The sequence below is a fragment of the Mastigoproctus giganteus genome, chromosome 11 (genome assembly GCF_048544385.1).
Source record: "Mastigoproctus giganteus isolate SK-2022 chromosome 11, ASM4854438v1, whole genome shotgun sequence".
Classification (NCBI taxonomy): Eukaryota; Metazoa; Arthropoda; class Arachnida; order Uropygi; family Thelyphonidae; genus Mastigoproctus; species Mastigoproctus giganteus.
This window is the reverse complement of record NC_143585.1, coordinates 42711394-42728496: the sequence shown is the minus strand read 5'-3', so window position 1 is coordinate 42728496 and position 17103 is coordinate 42711394. Positions and strand designations below refer to the sequence as shown.

The 17103-nt window shown below is 37.6% G+C and overlaps 1 protein-coding gene across 3 annotated transcripts in view; it reads right to left on the bottom strand.

The window, feature by feature from the left end:
- The window catches only part of LOC150077951 (DDB1- and CUL4-associated factor 8-like), a 227606-nt gene extending 211131 nt beyond the window's left edge, over positions 1-16475 (bottom strand). Inside the window, exon 1 of one of the 3 annotated variants that reach the window (XM_090385203.1) lies at positions 16386-16475. The gene's annotated coding sequence lies outside the window, so the exon portion shown is untranslated. Of the gene's footprint in view, positions 1-15467; positions 15530-15955; positions 16009-16385 lie in introns of those variants that run through there. The other 2 variants (XM_090385204.1, XM_090385205.1) reach the window with 2 other exon arrangements.
- Positions 16476-17103: the final 628 nt, after the last annotated feature.

The following is a 17103-nucleotide window of genomic DNA, read 5'->3' as shown; positions in this document are numbered from 1 at the left end:
TAAGAAACTGGCAGTGAATATTCGAGGTGAGACTTTGTGTAGAGCAAGGTTTCTCAAATTGGAAAGTGAAATGTAGTGTGCAATCATCAGCAAAACTATAGATAAGATTTCTAATCAATAAAAGAAGGTAATATACAAGAGAAAAAGAGTGGGAGAAAGAACTGAACCTTGTGGAACAATCAACAGACAATTTAGAAGACAAGGTGTCACCTACCATCACCAACAGTGAACAGTCACAGAGATGTTGTTGTTTGGTTTTTAGGAGCATTAGCAACTAATGCCATATTGCTCCAGGATATGCGGTGGTCATTCCCTGACCTTTCCGCATTCTCCGTATTTGGTGGTGACGGGCTCGAACCCCGGTCTAATCAAGAAGCGTGTGCTACGCACTGCTGCTCCTGCCCACGGAGGTGCCAGTCACAGAGAAAAGTGGATACCCAATTGCAAAAAATGGTTGGCATATCACAAGTTGGGAGCCTGTTTAGAAGACTATGTTGAGCACAATCAAAAGCCTTAGAAATGTCAAGAACATTGCTTCAGTTACACCAAATTTTTTAATTGAATCTGTTCAAAGCTGAGTAATGTAAGCCAGTGTATAACTGAGTGGATTGACACGGATAGAATTGATATTTGCAATCAATCAGCTGGAAGGTTGAAATAGTTTAATAAGAGTTGGTGGTTCATGGATTTCTCCACTCCTTTGGAAAGGTAGAGGTTAAGTACAATTGACCAATAACTGGAACAGAGAAACATATCACCTTTTTCACAAAATGGTCAGATATGAGCAAATTTTCCAAGCAGAAAGAAAAATACTAGTGGAATAAGAAAGTTTAAAGAGACAATATAGAACAATAGCAAGCTTAGGAACACAGGAGTTCGGAACAAGTGGAGAAATACAATTTAGGACCCGGCATTTCTTGGCATCTGAACTGTAATAGAATTCGTCTAACCTCTATGTTCCAGTCACAGAAGGCAATGAAGGGAGCATATTTGTTATGACCCTGTGGTTTACTATGATCATCAATACAAGTGTTAAAAGAAAAAATGCATTGCTGGTAAGTTAGCTTTGTCTTTGGTCGAGTATCCTCGACACCAGCAAGTTTTCTACTTTTGGCCTGTGTAAAATCAATTTTGTATTGATTAATAACAATTTTGCAATAGAAAGCTTTATGCAGAAAATGAAGCTGGAGGTGTGGACACAAGCCACTTGAAATATGCCACATTCTTATTTTGAACAGCCTTAGTACATTTATTGGAAAATCAAAGTTTAGATAACAGACAAGATTTTGGTGGTAGTTTCGAATACAGAATACAGGATTTCATCCCTTCAAAAATAATTTAACTGTTATGATTGGAGCAAACATCAGAATCAGATTTAAAACAGTAATCCAACCAAAGAAAAGGAGAATATAAATCACGCACATCCATTTTGTATTCATGTAATGCCAAATGATATGAGGCAAAAAAAAAAAAAAAAAAAAAAAAGTGGGCATGTGCCGAGAAGGCAAAAGTTAAGTGAAACTTCTTTAGGCGAACATTTATCACTTGACCGAGGATCCCATATTGACCATATGAATGCCACAGGTGACAAATCTTCATGAATGGGAGCCTCGGAGGTATGAAACATTCTGTTACCAAATCTAGTTTCGGTAAGTGCTATGGCAGCAGATGATATTTAAAACTATTTGACTTCAATAGTCAGAATCACTTTGTTCTTGAGAGAGCCATGACAACTGTCACAGGCAGACATTTGTCTTACATTCTCATTTGGAAATGCTGTTTGAAGATCTCAAGCTGCTACAATCTCCACATCATTCTTGAACCAAAGCCGATCACACACAGAACAGACTGAACCGAAATCATTATCCAATGCTTCGGTGTTTCTTAAAATCCTGTTGCTGCTCCTGCTGTGTATTATGCCTGCTATGGGTTGAACAATTTGATAGAGTACTGGAAGTCGGTTTTGGCTTCTTCACTTTTTGTTTATGACTGGGCTTCGAGGACTCTGTTTTCATCTGCGGTATCAACTTCCATGACTCCTTCCAAATTCACTTCTAACATTTCTGGGAAGATGTAAGGCTCTGAAGATGTGAATGAACCTTCTCTGGTTTCTTTGTTCAACTCTATTGTACACTGTAATTTCTTCCACTGTCGAAATTGCTTAGATCTCTACTTTGTACTTAATCGAGGTGGTTTTGGTGGTCACATAGCACGTAACTCCAGGCTCACATCTGGTGAGTATGGGCTTGGCACACCCAGGGTCCTGAGCCGGATATCATCATGCTTCTCTTTCTTGGCGATTCCTTTCTACCACTCTCTCTCCCAGGGTAACTCGGGATTTTTTTTTTTTTTTTTTTTTGGCTGGTGCAGCATAAGCCTCAGGCTTCCTTGCACCATATAGCTAATAATAATAATAATAATAATGTGTGCTCTATACACCTTACAGCGATCACTGTCTTCATGTTGAATTATAAATTTTTTCCATTGAAGTTTGTTAAATATGGTGGAGAATGACAAAAGAAATAGCATGGTGCAATCAGTAGGGGTACTGATTGGTCCTGTGTTGCTAGTGCCTGGTATGGAGTGGTACAATGGTGGGCGGTGATGAATCATTTCGTGTCACATTTTCTTGGCTATTTTTGTCAACTTATGGACATATTGCATGTATACATGCACTATATGCTTTACAACACTCTACAGTGGATCTCCGCTTTACAATTGGTTCACTGTATGATCAAAATCACTTTATGATGGACACTCCATAACAAAATGCCATTCACTATTCTTAATTTGAACTTGCCTTTCTTAATTTGAACCTAAGGGAGCATAAATTCAAATTAAGAAAAGACAGATGTAGAATAGATGTGTGGAAATTTGCCTTTAGCCAGTGGGTGGTTAATTGCTGGAACAAACTTCAATCTGTCGTTGTGGAAGTTGATAGGTTGAATAAATTTAAGGAGGAACTGGACAGGCATTTGGAGGGAATGGTATGATTTTTTTTTTTTTTTTTGGCTGATACTGCATAAGCTCATACACTTACATTTTTGCATCACAAGCCACTACTACTATATGATATGTAGTAAGCCACAGTCATAGTGATCACATTAACAAATTGAATTTTAATTTAACTGCAATTCTAATAGCATTAGCAGAGGCACATGATGCAAGAAAGTAATCTTATACAGCATCAGCCAAAAAGAAAAAAAAAAAAAAACCCTTTCCATTTTGCTGATCCATTCATTCCAAATGTTTGTCTACTTCTTCCTTGAATTTATTTAAGCTATCACAACTTCCACAACAACAGATGGAAGTTTGTTCCAGCAATCAACTACCTGCTGACTAAAGGCAAACTTCCACACATCTATTCTACAACTGTCTTTCCTCAGTTTGAATCTATGCTCCCTCAGGTTTGTAATCTGAGCAACCCCATCAGCACTGAGCCTGCATAATTCATTCAAGGCCATATACACCTCAATCAGATGGCCTCGCAGGTGCCTAGTCTCCAGAAGCTACAATTTGCAGACTTAAGCCTTTCTTCATAAGAGCACCCCTTTGTTCCCTTCGCCAGTCTTGTTGCCCTTCTCTGCACTCATTCTAGCAACTCTTCATCCTTCTTAAAATGAGCCTTCCAGACGTGTATGCAGTACTCAAGGTGTGGCCTGACTATTGCCTTATATAAGGGGATAATCATCGCCTTATCCCTGCGCACTATATTCCTGTATATCAGTGACAAGACCCATGACATACTATGGCAGCCTGTCTGCACTGATCAGAAAACTTCATATCTGACTGCACAATTACCCCAGATTTCTTTCATTCTCCACTACCCTCAGTGTAACACCACACAGTTGGTACATTACATGGGGCTACTGCTATCCATATGCAGTACTTTGCATTTGTCAATGTTAAACTTCAGTTGCCACTTCTCAGCCCATCTACCCAACTTTTCCAGATCCTGTTGCAGCAGCATACTGTCATTAATAACCCTGCCAACCTTTGTATCATCTGCAAACTTTGACATTAAGCTTGATATACCTTCATCAGTATCATTGATAAATATACAAAACAATAATGGGCCCAACAACCCTAAGAGTTAGTATTTGTTAACAGGAGAGACTGCTTCTACAGGGATGGGATACACTTAAATAGAAAGGGTGCAAGAATGTTTGCTGATGCTATCGAGGCAGTGTTAGGTGGGTCGGAAAACTGCTAGATTGGGGGGATACAAGGACTAATAGATTAACAGTAGCCACTGGCAGAGATGAAAGTGATTCTTGCACTGCTTCTATTGGAATGAGCCACAGCCTGGAAAATAAGATGCAGGATATTTCAGAGACTGCTGGGAATCATTGGGGTACAAATATACACATAGGTTGTGTTAGGGTAGCTAAGAAAAAGAACAGGTGCATGTATACTTGCGTGTACACCAATGCTAGGAGTTTAGAAAATAAATTTGATGAATTTGAGGTATTGCTCAAAACATCAAAGGCAGATATTGTGGGGATTTCAGAGACGTGGTGTCACACAGATATAAGGAATGCAGAACTGGAATTTGGGGAGTACAATGTCTACAGAAAGGATAGACAGGATAGGAAGGGAGGAGGGGTTATGCTATTAGTTAAGAAATACATAAAATCCAAGGAAGTGAAGCCAGTCGACATTGCTGAACAGTGCAGTGTCGAGTCAGTTTGGTGTGACATAAGCATTGAGAGATCAAAATTCAGAGTAGGAGTGTGCTATAGGCCTAATGACTCTGATGAGTATAATAAGAAACTGTACAGGGAAATAGAATGGGCCAGTAAATCAGAGAGTCTTATAATGGGGGATTTTAATTTCCCAGATATTGACTGGAATTTGGGGGCTGGTCACTCACACACTAGCAAGGCTTTTGTGGATTTATTGGATGATTGTTTTCTACATCAGCATGTTCGGGAGGCAACTAGAGGGAGTAATACTCTTGATTTGATTATCAGTAGTGATTCTTCATGCATTAAGAATCTGCAGGTAAATGAACCACTAGGTGGCAGTGATCACAGTGTGCTGAAGTGAGATTTACTCAAAGAGGTAACTACCATTAGGGGTAAAGGGAAGGGTTATTGCTTTCGTAAAGGCAACTACGATGGACTGAGACAGTATTTAAATTCTATACAGTGGGACCAACTGATGATGTTACCAACAGCAAATTCAAAATGGGAAGCATTCAAAGAACTTATCTTGGAAGCTACTAGGCTTTACATACCAACTAAGAAATATTGTTCAAGGTTTAGGCCTAAGTGGATGTCAGATGAACTAATGAGACATATGGCAGAGAAGAAAAATGCATGGGATACATACAAATTAACACGTGACACAGAAGCCTATGATAGATACAAGTTGATCTGTAACCAAGTTACAAAGGAGGTTAGGCAAGCGAAGGCAGATTACGAGAAATCTTTGGCAAGGGATGCAAAGAAAAACAGCAAAGAGTTCTTTACTTATGTAAACTCTAGAAGGAAGGGGATGAATCAGATTGGTCCACTTGATATCGATGGGTCAGCTGTTGATGATCCTGCTCAGGTAACTAACAAACTGAATGAATATTTTGCATCGACATTCACACATGAGGAGTTATTCAGTGAGGGGACTGCCAGAGGTGTATTCAACTCTGGCAGTAAGCTAGAGAATCTTGTAATAACTGAGAGTAAAGTGGAGGAGAAATTGTTGAAGATAAATACAAGAAAGGCACCTGGGGTGGATGGGATCTATCCAGTTATATTAAAGGAGGCAGCAAAGGAAGTAAGCAAACCCTTAGCCATAATTATGAGCGCTTCCTTGGACTCAGGGAAAGTACCCATGGACTGAAGATGTGCAAATGTGACCCCAATTTACAAAGGAGGATCAAAGGGCGACACAAGTAATTATAGACCTGTTAGTTTAACTTCTGTTCCTGGAAAATTAATGGAGGCACTGGTTAAAGAAGCACTGTAGGATCATCTAGACAAGACTTCAGTTATAGCTCAGACACAGCATGGTTTTGTTAAGGGGAAGTCTTGCCTGACCAATTTGATTGGATACTATGATGCAGTCACAAAAGAACTGGATGCAGGGAATAACTTTGATATTATATACTTGGATCTTAGAAAGGCTTTTGATACTGTTGCACATGGAAGACTGCTGCACAAATTGGAGCAGTGTGGCATTGGAGGCAAATTTGTGCTATGGATAAAGGGGTGGTTGTGGGGGAGAAGACAGAGAGTGGTAATCAATGGACACTGCTCATCGTGGACTAATGTTATTAGTGAGTCCCTCGGGGTTCAGTATTGGGTCCATTATTGTTTTCTGCATTTATAAATGATACTGATGATGGTATATCAAGCTTAATGTCCAAGTTTGCAGATGATACGAAGGTTGGCAGGGTTGCCAAGGACACTACTGACACTATGCTACTGCAACAGGATCTGGAAAGATTGAGCAGATGGGCTGAGAGGTGGCAAATGAAGTTTAACATTGACAAATGTAAAGTACTACATATGGGAAACAGCAACCCCAGAGCAACGTATCAACTCTGTGGTACTACACTGACAGTGGTAGAGAATGAAAGGGACCTGGGGGTGGTTGTGCTGGCAGATATGAAGTTTTCTGAGCAGTGCAGATGGGCTGCAAGAGTAGCTCATGGTGTATTGTTGATGATATATAGGAATTTTTCTAACAGGGATAAGGAGGTGATTATTCCCTTGTATAAGGCAATGGTCAAACCACACCTAGAGTACTGTATACAGATCTGGAGGCCTCATTTAAACAAATTAAACAAATGTTTAATTTGTGTAACTAATAATTTCCATGTAATGGTAAAAAGTGTTTTGCCAATTAATCTCAATATTATAATGTAAAACTCCTGGCCATGTCGCCGTGATGAGTATTATTGTCTCTAGTACATGTTCTGTACTTATCAGCAATAAAGAATTTATTTATTTATCATTTCAAGAAGGATGTAGAGATGCTGGAACGAGTACAGAGAAGGGCAACAAGATTAGTGAATGGAACAAAGGGGTGCTCTTACGAAGAAAGGCTTAAGTTTTGCAAATTACAGTGTTTTGGGACTAGGCACCAGCGAGGTGATCTGATAGAGGTGTATAAAGCCTTGAATGGTTTGAGCATGCTCAATGCTGATGGGATTCTTCCTCTTGCTCAGAATAATCACCTGAGAGGGCATAAATTCAAATTGAGAAAAGACAGATGTAGGATAGACATGAGGAAATTTGCCTTTAGCCAGCGGATGGTTGGTTGGTGGAATAGACTTCCATCCCTTGTCGTGGAAGTTGATAGCCTAAATAAGTTTAAGGCTCAGCTGGACAGGTATTTCGAACGAACAGAGGGGTGAAGTGGAAGTGGTTTTTTTTTTATTTATTATTATTTTATTTTATTTTTTTTTTTTTGGCTGATGCTGCATAAGCTTGCTTTCTTGCATCAAACGCCTCTACTAATGCTAAGTAAATGATGGCAAAATTATCTGTTACATCCAGTTCTTTCATTACTGCATCACCGTAACTAATCAGATTAATCATGGAAGCTCTCCCCTTAGAAAATCTGTGCCGTTTTCACATAACTGCATTCCAGTCAAGAAGATCATGCAATACCATAATTATTAACTACATTATTTTCCCTGGAACAAAAGACAAGATTACAAGTTTATAATTATCCACTTCACTCTTTCTCCCTCCATGAACTGGGTGACATTTGCACATCTCTTCAATCCATAAGGACTTCTCCTGAATCAAAGGATGTTCTCTTAATTATAGCTATATAATTAATATAATTTATATTATACTAATATAATCCATCAGCCCAGGTACTTTTAGCTTTAACAACTTCTTCTGATTCCTTCTCAGTTATCACAAAATCATTTAGCTATCAGTGATTACCAAAAGGTTTCTGCCACAGGTGGCAATGGTTAGCTCAAAGCCACCTAAGTGGTATGCCCCTGGACTTTTTACAACATTTATATTGACAGGTCACAGGTGAAAAATGGCATATAACTATGCCATTTGTATCTGGTGAGCCAATGTGGTTTGTCCCTTTCCTTCTAGTATCAAGTGTCAACATAAGCAAAAAAATTCTTTTCTACTTTAATTTGCATTCTTAACCGAAGACTTCTCATAAAAATTAACTATAATCTGTAGCTGCCTTAACAAAACTGAAATTGCTTCCCTTAACCCTTGATAGCAGTTATATCTTTAAGTAGCTCTCACATCAATATATATTGTCACCACCACTTACTGGTTCCTGTACCTGGATATTCTTAATGCATGAAGAGTCATTGCCCATAATTAGATCAAGAGTACTGCTTTCTCTAGGAGTTGCCTCTCTAACATGCTGGTGTAGAAAATAGTCACATCCAATAAATCCAGAAAAGTATTGCTACTGTATAAATGTATAATAATTCACATGTTCCAGTTAATATCTGTCAAGTTAAAATTCCCCATTATAAGACATTCTGATTTACTGACCCAATCAATTTGTTTGCATAGCTGTTCATTATACTTATCACAGTCATTCAGCCTTTAACACACTACTATTCTCATTTTTGCCTTCCCAGTGCTTATGTCATGCCAAACTGACTCAACATTGCATTGGCCACCCATGTCAACTGAGTGCACTATATTAGACTAAGTGCTTCTTAACCAAGAAAACCCCATCCCTCCCCAACTCCTATACACTCATTGGCCTTGCTAGGTACAGTATCTTCAGAAACACACAGTGGAATTGCCATAGTCTAGCCCAGGGCCACCTTCATAGAAGTAAAAAAAAAAAAAAAAAAAGTCCTTTATGTGCATATCATACATACCATATTCAGAATCCACATCCCTTGTTAACAAATCATTATTGCAGGGAAATAACACAATACTTCATAGCCAAGAGCCAGGGGGTATTATATCAAAAAAACAGAAAGACAACTGAATTAAGATTAGAGGGCTCACATCAAAATCTAAAGTCTCTAGGCTTCTGGTGAGTAGGGTCTTGAGCTGGATATCATCGTTCTTCTCTTTCTTGATGATTCCCTTCTACTTCCAACTCTTGTTCTCTCTCTCTCTCTCTCTCTCTCAGGGTAATTCAGAATTTTTTTTTTTGGCTGGTGCAGCATAAGCTCAGGCTTCCTTGCACACTTGGCTCAGGCGCAGCATAAGCTCAGGCTTCCTTGCACACATAACTAATAATAACTTTTTCAAATATTATATGTAAAGGTTTTGAGTTTAACATTAAGTAAGCATGCATTCTATATTATTTTATAGAATAGCCATATGGTGCAAGGAAGCCTGAGGCTTTTGCTGCACCAGCCAAAAAAAAATTTGAGTTACCCTGAGAGAGAGAATCACCAAGAAACAAGAATGACGATATACAGCTCAAGATCCTGGGTGTGCCAAGCCCATACTCACCAGATGTGAGCCCTGGGGCAAATATAACATTTTAAAGAATGTAGACAATTAAAGATGAATAATTATATTAATTAGAATGCTACATAAATATAAACTAATGGAAATTATAGAAAATAATGGCAGATAATGACATTTTTCAACTTTACTTTCAGTGATCATGGTGTTGTAAATCCTTCACTCTACAATATTGTGCTTGTGATTTCTTTTCTATAATTTTTATTACGAATTGATGGAGATCTGCATCATTCTGGACTGTCTGAAGCATACTGGTAGGGATAAAGCAGTCAAGCTAGGTGGAGCCTATTGTGGGTGTTAATGGAAGGAGGAAAATGCTCTATGGGTCTGATGTGGGATCCCCTAGCGATAAATGTTCCAGAAATCAGGAGAGCTGATTTAGCTTGTAATCAGTTTTATGGTTATAATCAGCCTTCTTTCTTCAATCTTTGATTTTATAGATGTGTAATTGAGGGCTGCTGTAATGGTGGTAGTGTGTGTGTGTGTCATCTGTGAGAGTATATTTGCATTCAAGTCATCTGATCATCCAATATTCATCTGACTGGATGCTGTGAAGAATATATGTGGAAGCTTAAGTCCAGGTATCTGAAGCATATAGGATTGATGGTTGAATCACCCTATAAATGTATTTGATGGAAGTTGCAGAGGCTTGAGTGAGAAGTAAATGCTGCTTTACTATCCATCTCAATCTATAGATTTTGATATGAAGGGTATCTGAATAGCACCATGTCTACAATAACCCTACAATGTCCACACCTGATGAAAATTTGTTTGCTATACTTCTCTTAGTGCGTACAAGTATACATACACCTGTTTCTGCTCTTGGTTTGATTCTGATTTTACTGGCACAAAAATGACCGCAGTTAGCATTAGTAGACGCATATGATGCAAGAAAGCAAGCTTATTCAGCATCAGACAAAAAAAAAACACAACCACTACTCCCATTTCACCCCTCCATTCGTTCGAAATACCTGTCCAGCTGAGCCTTAAATTTGTTTAGGCTATCAACTTCAACAACAAGTGATGGAAGTCTATTCCACAAACCAACTGCCCGCTGGCTAAAGGCAAATTTCCGCACATCTTTCCAACATCCGTCCTTCCTCAATTTGAATTTATGCCCTCTCAGGTGATTATTCTGAGCAAGAGGAAGAATCCCATCGGCATTGAGCATGCTCAAGCCATTAAAAGCCTTATACACCTCTATCAGATCACCTCGCCGATGCCTAGTCACCAGACTCTGTAATTTACAAAACTTAAGCCTTTCTTCATAAGAGCAACCCTTTGTTCCATTCACTAATCTTGTTGCCCTTCTCTGTAGTCGTTCCAGCAGCTCTACATCCTTCTTGAAATGAGGCCTCCAGACCTGTATATAGTACTCAAGGTGTGGCCTGACCAATGCCTTATACAAGGGAATAATCACATCCCTATCCCTGCTAGAAAAATTCCTGTATATCATTGACAAGACACCATGAGCTACTCTTGCAGCTCGTCTGCACTGCTCACAGAACTTCATATCTGCCTGCACAATTACCCCCAGGTCCTTTTCATTCTCTACCACTGTCAGCGTAGTACCACAGAGTTGATACGTTGCTCTGGGGTTGCTGTTTCCCATGTGTAGTACTTTACATTTGTCAATGTTAAACTTCATTTGCCACCTCTCAGCCCATCTGCTCAACCTTTCCAGATCCTGTTGCAGCAGCATAGCATCAGTAGTGTCCTTAACAACCCTGCCAACCTTTGTATCATCTGCAAACTTGGACATTAAGCTTGATATACCATCATCAATATCATTTATAAATACAGAAAACAACAATGGACCAACACTGAACCCTGAGGGACTCCACTAATAACATTAGTCCACGATGAGCAGTGTCCACTGATTACCACTCTCTGTCTTCTCCCCCACAACCATCCCTTTATCCATAGCAGCAATCTGCCTCCAATGCCACACTGCTCCAATTTGTGCAGCAGTCTTCCATGTGCAACAGTATCAAAAGCCTTTCTAAGATCCAAATATATAATATCAAAGTTATTCCCTGCATCCAGTTCTTTTGTCACTACATCATAGAATCCAATCAAATTGGTCAGACAAGACCTGCCCTTAACAAAACCATGCTGTGTCTGAGCTATAACTGAATTCTTGTCTAGATGATCCTGCAGTGCTTCTTTAACCAGTGCCTCCATTAATTTTCCTGGAACCAAAGTTAAACAGGTCTATAATAACTTGTGTCAGCCTTTGATCCTCCTTTGTGAATTGGGGTTACATTTGCACATCTCCAGTCTATGGGTACCTCCCCTGAGTCCAAAGAGGCTCTCATAATTATGGATAGGGGTTTGCTTACTTCCTTTGCTGCCTCCTTTAATATAACCGGATAGATCCCATCCACCCCGGGTGCCTTTTTTATGTTTATCCTCAACAATTTCTCCTCCACTTTCCTCTCAGTTATTAGAAAATCATCTAGCTCACTGCCAATGTTTACTTCACCTACGACATTGCCCTTCCTGAATAACTCCTCATGTGTGAATGTAGATGCAAAATACTCGTTTAGATTGTTAGCCACCTGAGCAGGATCCTCAACTGTTGAACCATCAACATCCAGTGGACCAATCTGATTCATTCCTTTCCTTCTTGAGTTTAAATAAGTAAAGAACTCTTTTCTGTTTTTCTTTGCATCCTTTGCCAAGGATTTCTCATAATCTGCCTTTGCCTGCCTAATCTCCTTTGTGACTTGGTTACAAACCAACTTATATCTATCATAGGCTTCCATGTCACCCATTAATTTGTATGTATCCCATGCATTTTTCTTCTCTGCCATGTCTCATTAGTTCATCTGACAACCATTTAGGCCTGAACCTTGAACAATATTTCTTGGTTGGTATGTAAAGCCTGGTAGCTTCCAAGATTAGTTCCTTGAATGCTTCCCATTTTGAATTTGCTGTTGGTAACCAACATGATCAGTTGGTCCCACTGTATAGAATTTAAATACTGTCTCAGACCATCATAGTCGCCTTTACGAAAGCAAAAACCCTTCCCTTTACCTCTGATGGTAGTTACCTCCTTGAGTAAATCCCACTTCAGCACACTGTGATCACTGCCACCTAGTGGTTCCTTTATCTGCAGATTCTTAATGCATGAAGAATCACTACTGATAATCAGATCAAGAGTATTACTCCCTCTAGTTGCCTCCCGAACATGCTGGTGTAGAAAACAATCATCCAATAAATCCACAAAAGCCTTGCTAGTGTGTGAGTGACCAACCCACAAATTCCAGTCAATATCTGGGAAATTAAAATCCCCCATTATAAGACTCTCTGATTTACTGGCCCATTCTATTTCCCTGTACAGTATCTTATTATACTCATCAGAGTCATTAGGCCTATAGCACACTCCTACTCTCAATTTTTATCTCCCAATGCTTATGTCACACCAAACTGACTCGACACTGCACTGTCCATCGATGTCGACTGGCTTCACTTCCTTGGATTTTATGTGTTTCTTAACTAATAGCATAACCCCTCCTCCCTTCCTATCCTGTCTATCCTTTCTGTAGACATTGTACTCCCCAAATTCCAGTTCTGCATCCCTTATATCTGTGTGACACCACGTCTCTGATATCCCAACAATATCTGCCTTTGATGTTTTGAGCAATACCTCGAATTCATCAAATTTATTTACTAAACTCCTAGCATTGGTGTACATGCAAGTATACATGCACCTGTTTCTATTCTTAGCTACCCTAACACAACCTATGTGTTTACTTGTACCGCAATGACTTCCAGCAGTCTCTGAAATATCCTGCGAATGAGCAGAAGCCTGTTTTTCAGGCTTCTGCTCATTCCAATAGAAGCAGTGCAAGAATCTCTTTCACCTCTGCCAGTGGTTACTGTTAATCTATTAGTCTTTGTCTCCCCCCAAGCTAGCAGTTTTCCGACCCACCTAACACTGTCTCGATTGCATCAGCAAATATTCTTGCACCCTTTCTATTTAAGTGTATCCCATCCCTGTAGAAGCAATCTCTCCTGTTAACAAGTACAGTCCAGGCTGAAAAAAAATTCTACCCCTTGAGCCTTGCACAATCTTTCCAGGGCCGAATTGATCAAGTGCAGTTATACTGCACCAAGAAAATCTGCTCTTGGTACCCCAAACCTAGAACATGTATGTGCTTGTGTCATGAGGAATTCCAGCAAGCTTGTAATCCCAACAGCTTGCATCCAACATGCTGCATGTCCAAACAGAAACCATGCAAAAATCATTTTCAGCTCTGTCAGCAGCATTTAGTACCTTTTTGTTAATCTATTACTCTGTGCATTCCCCATGCTAGAAGTTTTCTAACCCACCTAACACTGCCTTGATAGAATCAGCAAATATTGTTCACTCATCTATCAAAGTGTATGTCATCCCTGTAAAAACAGGTCTTTCCTATTAACAAGCAGAGTTCACACTACAAATTTAGTGTAGCTGTCTCATGGAAATTCTTAAGATCAATTACAGAATTACCTCATGACATCAGTAATTTTCTTCCATTCTTTAGGAGAAACCATAAAACTACAATGTTGTACAGGAAGAGAGATATTGTGTATTAGTGACGACGTATGGTTCCCTCAAAAAATTCATTAAGTAATGATAATTTAAAATAAATAAAAAAAATTAGCAATTGTGTGCTGATAATCTCCTACCGTGTTGGTACTTGAAAGTAACCATAAAACTTAAAAATATACTGCCAGACACACATCAACTGGAAGAGTATCATAGAAATATAAAAGTGCAGTTCAGTTTATAGGCAACATGCAGTTTCATGTATTCTAAAATTGATAAAGTTATGAAAATTAAAAGAAAAACAAATTGAAAAATCAATAACAGATAATCTGAAAATTAAATAAACTGAATATAATATTTCACATTATTTTTATAAGGAAGTTCTGATGCTCATAAAAATATTTTGAGTTTAAATATTAGTTTGTATGTTCCACTACAGCTACCCACCAGGCAATTAAGGCACACTAGCCCTTCTGGAATTTGCCAGAATTCCAAACAGCTGGTGCCCTGAAGGTGTAGTTTTATGTTGTTTTTGCTGCATGCCTTTTCTATAGACATTTCTGTGGGTACTGTTTCAGTACTATAAGTTCTAATAACTTTGTGTTTGGAGGTTACCACATATGTTAAAAAAAACACTCACTCTCCAAAGACAAGCGGTTTCAGTTTGCAGAATGAAAAACTGGAAACCAACAGAAGTGGAACATAACAAGAAATTTAAAATGATGAGGATGCAGTAAATTATGCAAATTGTAATGAATAAAAAGGCAATTCCAAGTCAACACAGAAAACTAAAAATGAAAAAAAAAAAACCCTTAAATTTAAAAACAAAAATGGAATCTCCCTACTGCATAAGTAGCAATATTCCATTTGGGTTTACAAGTAATAAATGTTTAAAATTCAGTTTTAAGAAGTTACACTTCACAGTTAAAGTACACAGAAACCAGTGTGCCTTTGTTCTGATCCTCACCAAACTATCTTATTAGGTTAGGTCACCTTTGGCACATAAGATGAATTTAGGGAACATAATCACTATGTGTAATTCATATCATCATTCTTCTCTTTCTTGGCAATTCCCTTCTACTTTTGACACTCTCTCTCTTTCAGGGTAACCCGGGAAATTTTTTTTGGCTGGTGCAGCATAAGCCTCAGGCTTCCTTGCACCATATAGCTAATAATAATAATAAGCATAACTACCATGAGCCAATCTCTCTTGAGGAACAAAATACTAGATTTTGATATTTGATTTATATTGAAGTGAGGAATCTGCTGAATATCAGAAGTTCCAACTGTAAACAATTGAAGAAATTGCTAAGCAGATATGCTATATTCTCATATTATGAATTAATGAAATAAAACGTTTCTACACATTAATCTTTCTTTGTTTAAAAAAGGGAAATGTTTTCAGTGGTGACCATGTGGTGACCTGAAAACAAATTAACCAAGTTCTCACATTATTAAATTTCAATTCTATAAAGTTGGTTTTAATTCACAGGTTTACAAACTTCAAAGTGAAACTGGCAGAAGTTAGCTTGGAATTCTAGCAACTTCACTTTAATAATCACTGGATGCAAAGATAATACACTGCAGGACTGAACAGGCCTTTCAACCACATCTTATATATTGCAAATAATGATTGGCCACGCCTTCAATTGAAAGGTCCCCAACCAAACTCATACAGAACATAATTTAGGATGTCATTATCAAAGTTAAATAAAAAAAAAAAAAAAAAAAGTTAATCTTATATGTATTAATAATTGCTATTCGATCAAAATTTAAATATTTTAATCACTACTCAACTTTATTTTTTAAAAAAATCAAACTCGAAAAATGGGCATATTATCTCCGGATGTTTTAATTCTGATAAAGTAAGTTAATTATTAACATTAATTTTTTTTTCGTAATTTAATCTTTATAATGATACTTTTCATCATAATACAAAATAATACAATCGAGGTATATAATAGTAGTATTATGCATCAATAATACTTACATTTCAGATAGCCAGTTTTAACACTAATAAAGTAAACGTAAGGCTATTTGAAACCAATGTCGCACTTAAATAAATCCGATATTAACCAATTACACTGTTATTCCACTTCGAATATATATATATTTTTTCCTTTCGTATTATAAAATAAAAGACCGAATGAAAACTGACAAACAATTTAAACAGTCTATTATCTAGAATACATTCACGCGTTCTATTTTATTACACGAATAAGTTATAATTTATTGTAAAATCTGGATGTGAACGAATCAGGCTTAGTGGATTAACATACTGCGCATACTATTACAGAAATTAAATTCAACAGGGTGTTCAATAAATAATTTTATTGCATTGAAACATTATGTATATGGCAGTTAAGTGCAAATAACAATTATGCTACTTTTCGAAGACCACTTCGAATATTTTTACTTACTCGTTTGCACCGCATTTGAAATAGAGACTATATGTACTCTTCAGCAGGATTCGCAGTTGTTCTGTTAACTTTTTACTAATATATATATATATATATTTTTGTTGCGTTCATCAGTTTCAAACCACTATCTGTTTTTTTTTTTTTTATGCGATGGACGCATTGCATATAAAAACTATTAGGAGACCTTTAAATCGTTACTGCTTCAAATCAATATGGTCATTTATTTTTAAAAAGGCACACACCGAACGTTACTTTCTGATTTATCCAAATCAATGTCTTTTAATACAATATCTTTCCAGAGAAAAAACTGTTCACTATACACTACGCATTTCTAAATTGCACAAATAACGGGGTAAAACGTATTCCATCTTCTCTATTGCGTCAAACAGTTGCATGATGACAACTCCGTCTTCCCCACACTACAAATAGGACCGCATCAAATTCTCTGTGATTGACTATCAGCTGTATTAAAAATAGTAATTTTTTTCCCAAAAATATGAAATATTTAAATAAAGTTTTATAGCATTCTAAGAAATTACAATATTATAATTTAGAGTAAAAGTGATAATAGAACAGTAGCTGGAATATAATTTTAAATATTATAGTATCTAGCGGTGTTTTCTAATATTAAGTTACTTATAGAAGTTAAAAGGAAAACGCCTGTGAAAGTAAAGTAATAAATAATAATAATAAAATAATAATAATAACTGAGAGATTT